The sequence below is a fragment of the Cornus florida genome, unplaced genomic scaffold (genome assembly GCF_030987335.1).
Source record: "Cornus florida cultivar Cherokee Brave unplaced genomic scaffold, ASM3098733v1 CherokeeBrave_3.0.0_Hap2_Chr11, whole genome shotgun sequence".
Taxonomy (NCBI): domain Eukaryota; kingdom Viridiplantae; phylum Streptophyta; class Magnoliopsida; order Cornales; family Cornaceae; genus Cornus; species Cornus florida.
The window spans coordinates 3,455,809-3,468,451 of record NW_026775581.1 but is presented as its reverse complement, the minus strand read 5'-3'; the positions used below and the strand labels follow the sequence as shown (position 1 = coordinate 3,468,451).

General features: G+C 38.0%; 1 pseudogene; it reads left to right on the top strand.

The window, feature by feature from the left end:
* Positions 1-11,303: 11,303 nt before the first annotated feature.
* On the top strand, positions 11,304-11,402 carry LOC132287294 (small nucleolar RNA R71; annotated as a pseudogene).
* Positions 11,403-12,643: the final 1,241 nt, after the last annotated feature.

The window sequence follows — 12,643 nt, the reverse complement described above, 5'->3', positions numbered from 1 at the left end:
TAGGGCTAACTCTAGCCCCAAGAGGATGTCTAGCCACTCATGGATGATGTCCTCCAACCCTCAAGCGCAAGCTCCATGGAAGAAATCTGCTCCTTGGTTGATAAAGAGTCTCCAATGGTGTCTCTAGCCTCCTCCTCCTCTTTTTTTTCTTCCTCTCTAAGAGTTCTCTAAGGTATGATATGATATGATGTAAAAAGTAATCTTTATCCTTATATAGGTAGGTCAAATAACACCCAAAATGAGCTGGGGTCGTACAACAAATATTCCCTAATGACTGGATAAAGGACAACTTTATGTGAGCTGGAAATTTAACTTTTTTGCACTGGAGGAAGTTCGATTGATCGAACCTTGGACTTGGATAGATCGAACATGGCTGAGATCTATCGAACTTAGGCTGGATCGATCCATGATGGCGGCGCTTTTTTGGATAAAAACAAATTTGAGATATTTTAAAGATATTTTTGGGAAAAGGACAAATGTAGTTGGTAGGGTGGTATAACTGGATAAGATCAATTATTTGGATAAGGACAAGAATGTTCGATCGATCAGAGGGGGAAGTTGGATCGATCGAACTTTTGAGATCTTTGAACAGGGACAAATATGGCTCAGATCCATCTTGAAGTGCTGAGATCGATGAAAGTTGGATCGATCGAACTTTTCTTGAGATCGATCGAACTTGCTGAAATTCCACCTTTTGCTTCCTTTTGCTCTACTTTGCTCCTTTCTTTGATTCATCCCAGAATTGCTTCAATTATGCTCGTATTTGGCTGAGTTAGCTTATTTTAGGGATAAGTACCTGAAAATGGAAATAACACGAAATCAATACAAAACGATAAAATAAGATAGATAAAGGTTTTAGAATACCAAAACTTAAGGGGTTAAATACGCACTTTTCAGCGCTCATTACACCCCCAAACTTAAATATTGCTAGTCCTTAGCAATAAACTACAAAGTAAAGGAATGAAATGAATAACTAGCTAACTATGAACTAGAAAGTAATAAATGGATAACACCACTTTCGTAGGGAATACAATTGCATTTAACACATGCAACAAGCCTTTTAAACCCCTAGGTTACCCCTAGTGGACGAATGAAGTCTCGTGAGGGTTTCCAGAAATGATATCCACAAACATTAAGCTCATTATCACAAAAGAGGCATCAATATTGCAAACAAGTATTGGGAGGAAACTACCTCAAGTATGCAATTTTTCAAACATTTCTAAGCAATCTCCCAAAATGTCAACATCAAGCAAATAAGTATGGTCCTCCACACATCAAGAAAATGATCATGAAAATCAAAATAACTCTAGAATCCTTTTTGAGTGGACCGGCATCAAATATGTTCCTATCTTAACCAGCTAAAGAATTAATCACATCCTTACCCTAAAACTAGCACACAAATCTAGTACCGATCATCAAGACAAAAAGTGACCCTTTTATTAAAGCTTTATTGTTCTAGTTGCGCTTATTCTTTTCACTTGATTTTTTTTTTTATTTTTTTTTATTTTAAAATAGGATCAAAGATAGAAGCATGGTGTAATATGTTGGTCTGTTAAGCTTTCTAGCAATTCATGAGGTCGAGTGTTAGGTCAATGACTCCCAAACCAGACGGCTTTAGGGCATTAGGCGTTCAAACACCCCTACGGACTTACAAACTCAAATCAACTAGGCTACAAATCAAAACAACCTCCATCTAATCATTTTCTACTTCTCACCTTTGGGAGAAATCCTCACTTTTTATTGCTTTTGCAACTTTTTATTTTATTTTATTTTATTATTATTATTTTTTGAATTCAATTATTAACCTAGAGTTTGAGCCCTCAACCTTTCGGCACGAGAAGTTCAGTGCTTGATGAGGCTAGAATCACGGCTACTTAGTGAAAAGGGGTTGTTATCCACCTTTATCAAGAATGAAAGCTTTCAATGCACTACTAGCTCAATTGGGATATAACCAATTCAATAATCAACAAAGCATGTACCCCACAAATGAATGCTAGTGTGCGCCTATGCTAGTGTAGAATACTAGAGTGAATCTCAAAATAATCACAAAATCATGATGATGTGGACCATAAGTGTAAGCAAGATACCAATTTTTCAAAAAATTTACTCCTAAATGGCATCCATGAGGCATACAAGGAGTATTGGACTCTCAAGTCATGCAATTTTTAAATTCTAAGCAATATAGTCCTCAAAAGATCAAAATCATAGCTAATTATGGACCAATCATAAAAAATCCCTCAAATACACAAGACATGCTTAAAATTTTGCATTTAAAAACAAACATTGCAAAGCACCATTACCCCCAAACTTAAATGGCACAGTGTCCTCAATGTGCAAAGAGAATAAAAGGAAAGAGTATACTAGTGTAATGAAGGCAAAGAATGGCTAGGACAGAAGTATCCAAAGTGGGTGGCATAACCCCTCCAAACTTGGGATTAACTGTGGTCCTGAAATTTGGCACTTGGATAAGCTCATCAGATAACAAAAGGAATAATAAAAGTGCACAGTGGGCATGAAGTGTAAATGGGATAGCAACTAAAAAATAGAGAGAGGTATAAGGGTGGTCCTAAAAATTTTGGGCAGTACGCTCTCTCACTGAAGTCACTAGGATGCACCTGATTGAGTCAAACATATAGTTATAAGAATATGAAAATATGACATCCATAAAGAAAGCATATATAAACAAAAAATAGAGTATAGTACATCTAATATCAAAGTCGATAGACATGGCTGCAAAAATAGTATAACAGTATAAAAAACATGCAGATATGACAGATATATGAGAGATCAAGTGGAAAGGGATAAAGAGATCAGGAAGAAGAGGTAGGACGGGCAGGTCGCACTCCGCAGATGTCTCTGGATAGATCTCTGAATGCAGTCACGACATCCGTACAAAGGGTAGCAATATCAGCTCTAATGGAGACAGCATCCTCTCGGAGAGAGACCGTGTCGGCGCGGATGGATACTATAGCATCCTCCAAAGCCTGGAGTCGCTCTCCAAAGCCGGGTGTCTATGCTGGAGCCTTAGGTGTGGCTGGATCGGAAGAATGATGATCGTGAGCCTGCTCTGCATCGTGAATGGGTGACCTAACTAGAGAGTGCTGCTCTGCGTCCTCTGCAGGCTGCTCCAAATCGATGTCCATATGTACAGTAGCTGGATCGACTGGTATGTCGTCCACTACCAGGCTTGCTACTGTTGCTGTCTCCTCAGCCTCTAAATCCTCTACTGCCTCGGCTGCGTCCTCTTGTAATCTCTTGATAATAGCATTGTAGCTCTTATCCCAATCCTTCTTGAAGGAAGAGGCTCATCTCTCAGGGCACTCATGTGGATGGAAAGGATAACGCTGGTCTAGCAAGATCTGGGTGATGACGTGGCCAAATGGGAGAAACTTAGCCCTTTTGGGCTGTTCCTTGCTAATATGATCATCATAGAGCTTCCTCATCACGCTCCAGATGAACGCAGGGATAAACAGCCAATGCCCTGTATAGAAAACGTACATAGCTGTCAAGTAGGTGCCTCTTCGCTGAATCTTATGGCCGGCCATGAAGACGTTGCGGAACAAGAATGAGTCAAAGAACCACAAGTCATCTGGCAAATAGGTACGGGTGGCAAAGGTTTCGCCAGCGGCATAATGTCCTGTAAGGAAAACGACCATATCTGCATATGAAGGTCGGTATAGCCTGGGATATGTCTCCTGTAGCTCTGGAGGGCAGTCATGTGGACAATGGCACGATCTGGATAATGTATCCATAGTTATAGAAATCAGATGGCCATCAATGGAGATCCTCAGCTCTGCCGTGTTACGCGGGGCAGGCCAGAGGTTCTAGAAAAACATCCGTACTATCCTCGGGTACACTGGGTATGTGACAGGGGCAAGAATGGCTGTAAGGCCCCTCCGTAGTATATCATTATAAGCTGATCGGGTAAGTACAAATCTGGAAAAGAAGTTGGTGTCGAAGACTGACTCATACGCCACTAGAAGGCGTGAGTATCTGCATAATGGCTGGTTTAACTCCTGGTCTAACTGAGTTGGCTGTGGTGGTGGAGATGGTATGTGCTCAGCCTCAGCATCACCGTGTGAAGGAGATGCGCAAGCATCAGAGTGTAATCTGCTGTCAGAATGGGGAGATTGTATAGGCTCCGCTGGCTCCTCATGTATAGGGTCCTGGGCATGAGATGAACCGGCCTCATTATCTAAACTCAGCCTACCCCTGGGGTGATAGTTTCCGCGGGCTACAGTCTTGACCCTAGCCATGGCCTGAAAAATAAAAGGAAAATCTTGCAAAGGAAGTTAGTGCCGATATAAAGAATTAAAGCACAAAATAGAATCATGTATGTCAAGTAAGATAGACAAAACAGATAAATGACATGAAGCTTATGGAAGCGACAGGATGTGAACATGCTAAGTAGTATAAGTGTAAAATGCATCCAATATGAAAAATCATAGGCATTGGGCATGAATAAAGATAGCATGGACACAAGATAAGATGCATGGAATGTGTATATGAAATCTGTGAAGTTCGATCGATCATAAAAATTGTGAGATCGATCTCACATGATCGATCTGAGAAATTAGGAAACTAAGTTTGATCAATCTCACTAGATCAATTTGAGAAATATGTTCGATCGATCGAACTGTGCGAAGAACGTGGATAGTCACAGATCTGTGACGTGGATGGCACGGGGCTTTCACGAACAAAGTCGTGGGCCCATCAACACAACATAGCATCAATCCTAATCACCTAATGAGGCCCATACTCCCAAAAATCAAAACAAATCTCAACCATATATACAATCATATATACACATATATACATATATAAATAAAAAGCTTTAAACTTCATCAATGGAGATTTTCAACATTAAAATAGCTTGGATATAACATTTAAAGCATGTATGAAGCAAATCAAAGCTTGAAATACAAGATGAGATTCGGATCTTACCCAAATCGAAGGAGGAGATGAGATGAAGATCTGAGAGGAGAGAGAGAGAATCGACGTTTGGATCTAGCCGGAGATGGAGAAGGTGGGTGGGTGCAACGGCGATGAGAGGGATAGGGTTTTGAGAGGGTTAGATCGATCTTTGGAATCAATCTACAAACCCTTGGTTTCATTTTTTAAAAAACTTCCCTGAACCAGTTCGATCGATTGAACTGGAACCTTAGATCGATCGAACTGAAATGATCTCTCTTTTGAATTTTTTTTTTTTTTTTTAAAAATTTTGAAAAAAAAGAATAGAAAAATTAAAAACTAAAAATTAAAAAACTAAAAATTGAAAATTTGAAAATATTTTTGGATTTTTGAAGAGTTAAAATAAAATAAAATCTTTTTGGGATTTTTGGAAAATAAAATAAAAATATATATATATATTTTTGGAATTTTAAAATTAAAAAGTCAAAATAAAGTCAAAGATAGTGAAATGAAGAACAAAGATCGATCTGAACAAAATGTTCGATCGATCTGATAGAGAGCTAAAAATATACAGGTTTTTGGGTTCAGAAATTTTCTAAGTGTTGGAACTCAAGATCGATCGAACTTGAAGTTTGGATCGATCTAAGAACTTATGATCGATCTGAGAACAAGTTCGAACGATGGGACAGAGAGGTGATTTGGATGCAGGTGGATGCAGGTCGAAAATTTTCTAAGTGTTGGATGCAGGTCGAAGTTCGATCGATCGAATCTTCTTTAGAGATCGATCAAACTTATGCAAAATGTTCAATTTCAACATAAAAGTGTATGCAATCCTAATCAAAGTTCCTAGCAATGCATATGAGCCAAAAATAAGTATCTGGACTTCGCAAGAAGTGAAATTAAAGATAGAAATGAGGGAAGAATAGGGTTTTGACACCCTACGAAATGTCTTTCTAGTCTTTAATGTAATGACCCGGTCTTTTTCCTCATTTTCCATTTTCGGCGATTTTCTTTTTTTTGTCTTTTCCTTTTTTCGTCTTTTTCCCGTTTATCGTTTTTCCTTGCGCAACCTCACTTCTAGTGTTCGGATTTGATTCTGATTTTGCATGCATTCATGATATTTGATTTCCATGACATTGGTATTTTTACTTTTGTTGAAAAGCATGTTAGTTGCTTACTTTATTCATAAAGGGCATGAATGCATACTTTAGTGTAATTATTCATAACTTTTGGGATTTTAGTATAATTATGTAAAATAATTATTTTTCATTTTAGGGACCTTTTTACAAATTATTTTGGAAGATATTTTGAAAAAGGACAATTTTGCAATTTTTGAAAAGTGTGACAAGTGTCACACTCTCATGGAGCCATTTATTAGCATTTGGGTGAAGAGACTTGGCACCATGACTTCTTGACATTTGGAGGGTGGAGAGTCACCCACTTATTGGCCTTAGATTAGTGTACATGTAGCCATTGATTTGTGACAAGTGTAGGCTTAAGATTAAGCCTAGGGTGGAGCATTAGATTAGTAACAAGTGTAGGATCAAGATTTAGTCTTGCATTGTGTGTGTGAGAGAGGTAGTGCAAGAGCACATAGTGAGTGGAGGATTTCTAGCCCTTCCACTCACCATTTTACACTTTACCTTTTTGATTTCATTGTCTCTCATGAACCCTAGCCAATCCACTATTGGAGGAAAGCTTAGTTCATAACTTATCCCTTAAATTTGGCTCACTTCCATTCACCTTAGAGTAAAAACCTTGGGAGAGAAAAGATTCCTCTCACTCTCCTCTTCAATAACCCTAAACTTGTTTTACATTTTGAGCTTGGTTGGTTGGATTATAGAGATTCGATTCTCTATTGAGGTAGGGGTGGTAGTATGTTTATATTCTTAGTGTTTTGAAATCCTTTGGGGTTTAATATATATTGTATATATGCTTTTAGAATTGCAGTATTGCATACTATAGGAAATCCTTATGATTGACTTAGGATTTCATTGATCAAGCATGTATGTTGTGTATATATCTTGAGTAGGATTGTTGAAGTTGTTTAGAATTCTTAATGATTTGAGTTACTATGCTATTGTAATGTTAATCCTACATTATAGTAGATTACTATTGATAATCATGATTGTTATAGAAGCTATTTTTGCTAAAATTCTAACATTTAGTATATATGGCTTATTGTTGAGGCATGCGTAAATTGATAAGTTAATGATATTCTTTTATTCATTATATCATGTTAAGAACTTGTCATCTATCATACCATTCTAGACTTGGAAGCCTAAGACATGGTTTGTGTGGTTTCGAAGTTCTTGGGCTTGTAAGGTGGTTGATATGCCTTATTATTTATATATATAGGTTTTGAACTTGATATATATTTTGGATTCTCTTGGGACATGGTTACTAGTAACATGGCTAGAGTTTGGCTCTAGTGCGGGAGGTATGAGTTCTCCCCAATTGAGATAGTGCGCACTTAGGGTGGTCTTCCCTGTGGGTTAATGCCCAGAATAACCGTTGAGGTCTCGGCAGAATTCCGAGCTTAGGTGTCCAAGGATTCCACTTTTTGATTTCACATTCATTTCCAAGTTCACAATCAATGTTATTTGTAACTTGTAAATTTTGTTATATGCGATTTGATGTTGTTAAGTACATCCATTTTGATATTGTGTTGCTAAGAAACATTTAAGTTAGCTTAAAATGATCCCTTAGAACACCTAGAACATAGACGTTAAGTGGAATGCTCCCTTGTATTCGTCTATATTAATCTTGCAATGATATTGAAACTTTCGGGTATACGCATATGCTTCTTCCTATGAGTAACTTGATTACTCACCCTAGTGGTTTGGGTTGTTTTTTAGATAAAGAGACCATGTTCTTGGATGCTCATCATCCTTAGAAGCTTTTGAGCTATTTGAAGCATTTTTGTATATTGACATGCACTTGTTTAGCATGCCTTCCTTTTTGATTTTTAATTTTGTATACCATGGATGTATGGTATTGTAGAAGCTAAGATGGCTTCCTTGATGTGTAATGTATATCTAAGAACACTTGAAGATGTCTATTTTGTATGCATAACATGAGGCCAAGTGCTATGTACAGTTATATCACATGTATGCTAGTTTAATCCCATAGTTTGTCTTATGAAATTATGAGAATTCGAGGTTTGATAGGTCGTATTTTGTATATGACATGCTATGTAGCCATGGGCTATTGGAACACGTGTATTTATTCATTTTACATATGCGTGCATGTTTACTTTGGCACACAACACCATTCTTGATGAAATGAACACTTAGAGTAGCATTCATTTACACATTTTTGCTAAATCAGACCTCAAGGGCATTTTAGGTATTTCACTAGAAAAATAAATGTTGGTCTTGACATGGTTGACCAGAAAACATGATTTTAAGGGGGGTTACTTCACAACTTCTTTCCAAAAAAGGCCCAGAAAGTCCTCAAAATCACATTTTAAACTTAATTTTCTACTAAGCCTTTAGCAGAATGAGCGCTCGAAGATATCGCACGAGCACTTGAAGTTGGGGCAGAGAGTTTTGGCCCCTGGGTATGTTCTGTATGAGTGCATGAAGCCCTTGCATGAGCGCTCGTGGTACTGTTTATGGGTGTGTGTGTGTGTGTGTGTGTGTTGGTTCAGCACTGCACCTCTGACTTCAAATCATCATATCTTCTTCATTTTAACTCCAAATTGGTCCGTTCTTGAGTCTAAATTGACCATGTCGAAATAAGATTTCCAATGGTACCAATTATAGTTTCAGATTCCTTTTTCAGTTTAAGATATTCAAATTTTAGTGGAGGGGTGTCAGTTTTTGGCTCGAACTGGGATAGGGTTTTTCTTCCTTTGACTTCAAGACTTGATATTTTTGCCGTCCGGACTCTGAATCAAGTGATTCTTGAGTCCATATTTGTTAATTTTTTGGTGTCTTTCCTATGGTATGCACGGTGGCATCCATTTCAGTTTGAAATGACCATTTTACCCTTGGTTCATTTCTTATCGGGTTTGACATTCTTGCTTCATTGCTTGGCTCATTTGAGTTCCATGACTTCATGGGGAGTATTTTTGGTGCCTCAGGGATGACGTACATCTCTAAAGGTCATTTTACACATTTTGCTTCCGTATTTTTGGGTCCGTCATCGGGTTACCTTTCGGTCATCACTGACGCACCGAGTTTATAAAACTTGGGCCATCACATTTAACGTCTCTAGCAAGACGTTGAGCTCTTTTAGCCAGGATCAAACATCTTGTAATGCATCCCCTCCTCAATGGGGTGATAAGTGCTTTGAACTCCACCCAACAAATGGTTCTTTAAGGAACTTGTTGGATTAAGCTCAAAAGACGCTTTTGGTCTTTGGTCAAGAGAATCTTTGGGCTTCCATGCCCTTTCAAAACAAGATTTTGAAATAACTTTCTTTGGTTTTAAGGTTGAAGATGGACTTCTTGAAACTTTGGTCTCACACAAAAACTCAATTCCTTCACTTTTAAGGTCATGACATTTCTCTACAACATTAATCTCTTCATGCTTATCAAATGAATTGGGGGTTGGATTAAAAATATTCAACTTTACCTTCATGTGGCCGAATGAGATTTTCATTATCCCCGTCCTACAATTAAAGTTGGCATTCGCGGTTGCCAAGAAAGGACAACCAAGGATAACGGGAATTTGGCTCTTAGGATTTGAACCGGTTCTGTGTCAATGACAATGAAATCAACAGGAAAGAAGAATTTATTAATTTTAATCAAAACATCTTCGATGATACCCTTAGGCTTTTTAATTGATCGGTCGGCAAGTTGTAAAACTACCGACGTTGGTTTCAAGTCTCCTAAGCCTAATTTGACATATACTGAGTATGGAAGAAGATTGACACTTACTCCTTGGTCAAGAAGGGCCCGATTAATGATATGATCACCAATGATGCATGAAGTAGTAGGTGAACCGGGGTCCTTAAATTTTGGAAGAGTGTTATGCTGCAAAATTGAGCTCACTTGCTCGGTTAAGACCACTTTTCTAGGTGCTTGGCTTTTGTTCATCCTTTTTTGGGTGCGCAAGTTTTTCAAGAATTTGGCATAAGCCGGAATTTGCTTGATTGCATCAAAAAGTGGAAGATTGACTTTCATTTGCCTAAACACGTCCATGATTTCATTTACTTTAGCCTTTTGCTTGTCATTTGAAATGGATCCTTTTAAGGCATCCGGAAATGGAGCTTTTGGTTCAAAAACCTTTTTAGAATTTTTTTTAAAATCTCTTCAACACAAGAAGTTTTCAAATCATTTTACAAATCTTTCTTTTCAAAATCACTTTTCATAACTTTCTCATTTATATGATCATGCACATGCAATGAAGGAGGAATGATATGAAACAGGGCGGGTGTCAACTTATGGTTGCACTGGTTCACTCTCTTCATTGGACACACTCACTTGGTTGTCCACAACCTTTCCACTTCTCAAGGTAGTCACCGCATTGACATGTTCTATTGTGTGACCTTCCGATGAGGAATGAGTCTCCATAACACATTATTGCTTTTGTGGGGCATTCAAAGGCATTTTTCCCTTCTCTCTTGCATTTAAAGTGCTAGCTATTTGCCCTACTTGGGTTTTAGCTTTGCAATGGATTGAGAGAGAGTAAAGTAATTATGTGTTTGCCTCTAAAGTGCCCAAAGCGGTCAAAACTTTCTCTTCAAAAGCGGGACTTCTAACATTTCCTTGGGAATATAATTGATTGGGAAAATCAGAATTTGAAAATTGGTTTCCTTGTGATTGGTATGATGATATAAAACCTTGGGAACCTTGGCTTTGCATTGGAGGTGGAATGTAATTTCCTTGAAAACCGCCTTGGGAAGGGTTTGAGCCCTCCCCTTGGTTTTTCTAAGAAAAATTCAGGTGATTCCTCCAACTAGGACTGTAATGATTTCCATAAGGATTGTTCCCTTGATTAGTAAAAACAACATTTGCTTGTTCATGATGCTCACTTTGCACATGTCCACGGGGACAATTGGAAGTAGAATGTAAAACACTTGAACAAGTCATACATGTCTCATTAGATGCATGATGAGAATGGTTAGGGAAGGAAGATACTTGATTCGTCGAATTTTGGTTGATCAAAAATTGATCAAACCTTTGAGATAATGATTTCATCTCGTTGGCAATTTCATTGGAGTGGTAGACTTGATGTAAGCCAACACTCTTCCTACCACTAGAATTTCTATCATTCTTCGAAGATAAAGTACGATGCAAATAATTTTCACTTATGCACTCATAAAGATGCCACACATCATCCTCATACCTATCAATATAAGAGCCACCCATGGAAGCATCAACCATGCCTTTGTAATTGTCCGATAAGCTCTCAAAGAAATATTGAACTAATTGTCATTTGGGCATGTCATGATGTGGACACTTCCTAAGCAATTCATTAAAGCATTCCCATGCCTCATGAAATGTTTCTCCATCCCTATGTGAAAATTCCCTAATTGAGGTTCTCATGGCATTGTTCTTAGAAACCAGATAGTACTTCTTCAAGAACTCTTGTTGCATTTCCGCACAAGAAGTTATTGAAAAAGGCGTAAGATTGTTAAACTAATATTTTGTCTTGTCTTTAAGGGTGAATGGAAAAAGTTTAAGCCTTAAGACCTCTTCCGTTATGTCCGTATATTTTACGGTGGAACATACTTTAAGAAACTCATCCAAATACTTGTAAGGTTCTTCACTTGGAAGTCAATGATAGTTAGGAAGCATTTGAATGGTTTGTGGCTTGATATCATAGTGGTGTGCTCTAAATGGTGGCAATTGAATGCATGTGGGTGCATTATATTCATTTGGCACATAGTGATCTCTTAAAGCAAGGGGAGGATTAGCAATTGGAGGTGCAACATGGGCATCTTAGTTGCCTTGAATGATGGGAGGTGGTGGAGCATAGATTGGCCTTGGCATTCCCAATGGAACTTGGCCTTGTTGTTGTGGTGGATGAATGAATGGCCTTGGCATGCCTAATGGTACTTGCATGTTATCATGATGCACATTGGGGTGGAGGATACCTTGTTGGTCTATGTGACCAAGGTCCTCCACATGGTCCTCATTGTGTCCTTCCATTGATGAAATGGATTGACTAGAACTACCTCTTCCCCTAGGGTTTCGAACAATGGATTCAAGATGAAAATTTAAAGGGACAATAGTGGGTCTCAATTATCTACGACCATGCATGCACAATACAACACAACAAGTAATAACAACAAACACTTCACCTTCACAACAAATCAACAATTAACAAACTTCCTCCACATACAATGTTCTCATACTCCCATACTTAAACAATATGCAAGAAAAGTAAATTGCCTCCACGTGGGCTCACGATTTATCTAAGAATTGAAATACGAGCCTCCACGCAGGCTGACGATTTAACTAAGAGTTTGAGTAAGAAAAAGCTCACAAAGGTCCTTTAGCACTTCAACTCCAAATTTATAGCTTAGCTTAACAATTTTTTATAATTTTAACATTTTTCTTTTGCTTGCTCCTTTGCCTGGAATATCCTTTGCTTGCTTCCTAGCTCAATACTCCTAGTTAAACAAGAATAAACACAATAAGTAACAAAATTGATAACAAAGTAAAGACACGATCAAAAAAGTACCAATTCCTAATTGATTCCACAAATATGATGTTGCCAATCAATCAATCCCCGACAACGGTGCCAAAAACTTGGTGGTTGTCGCACTCTGAACCCAA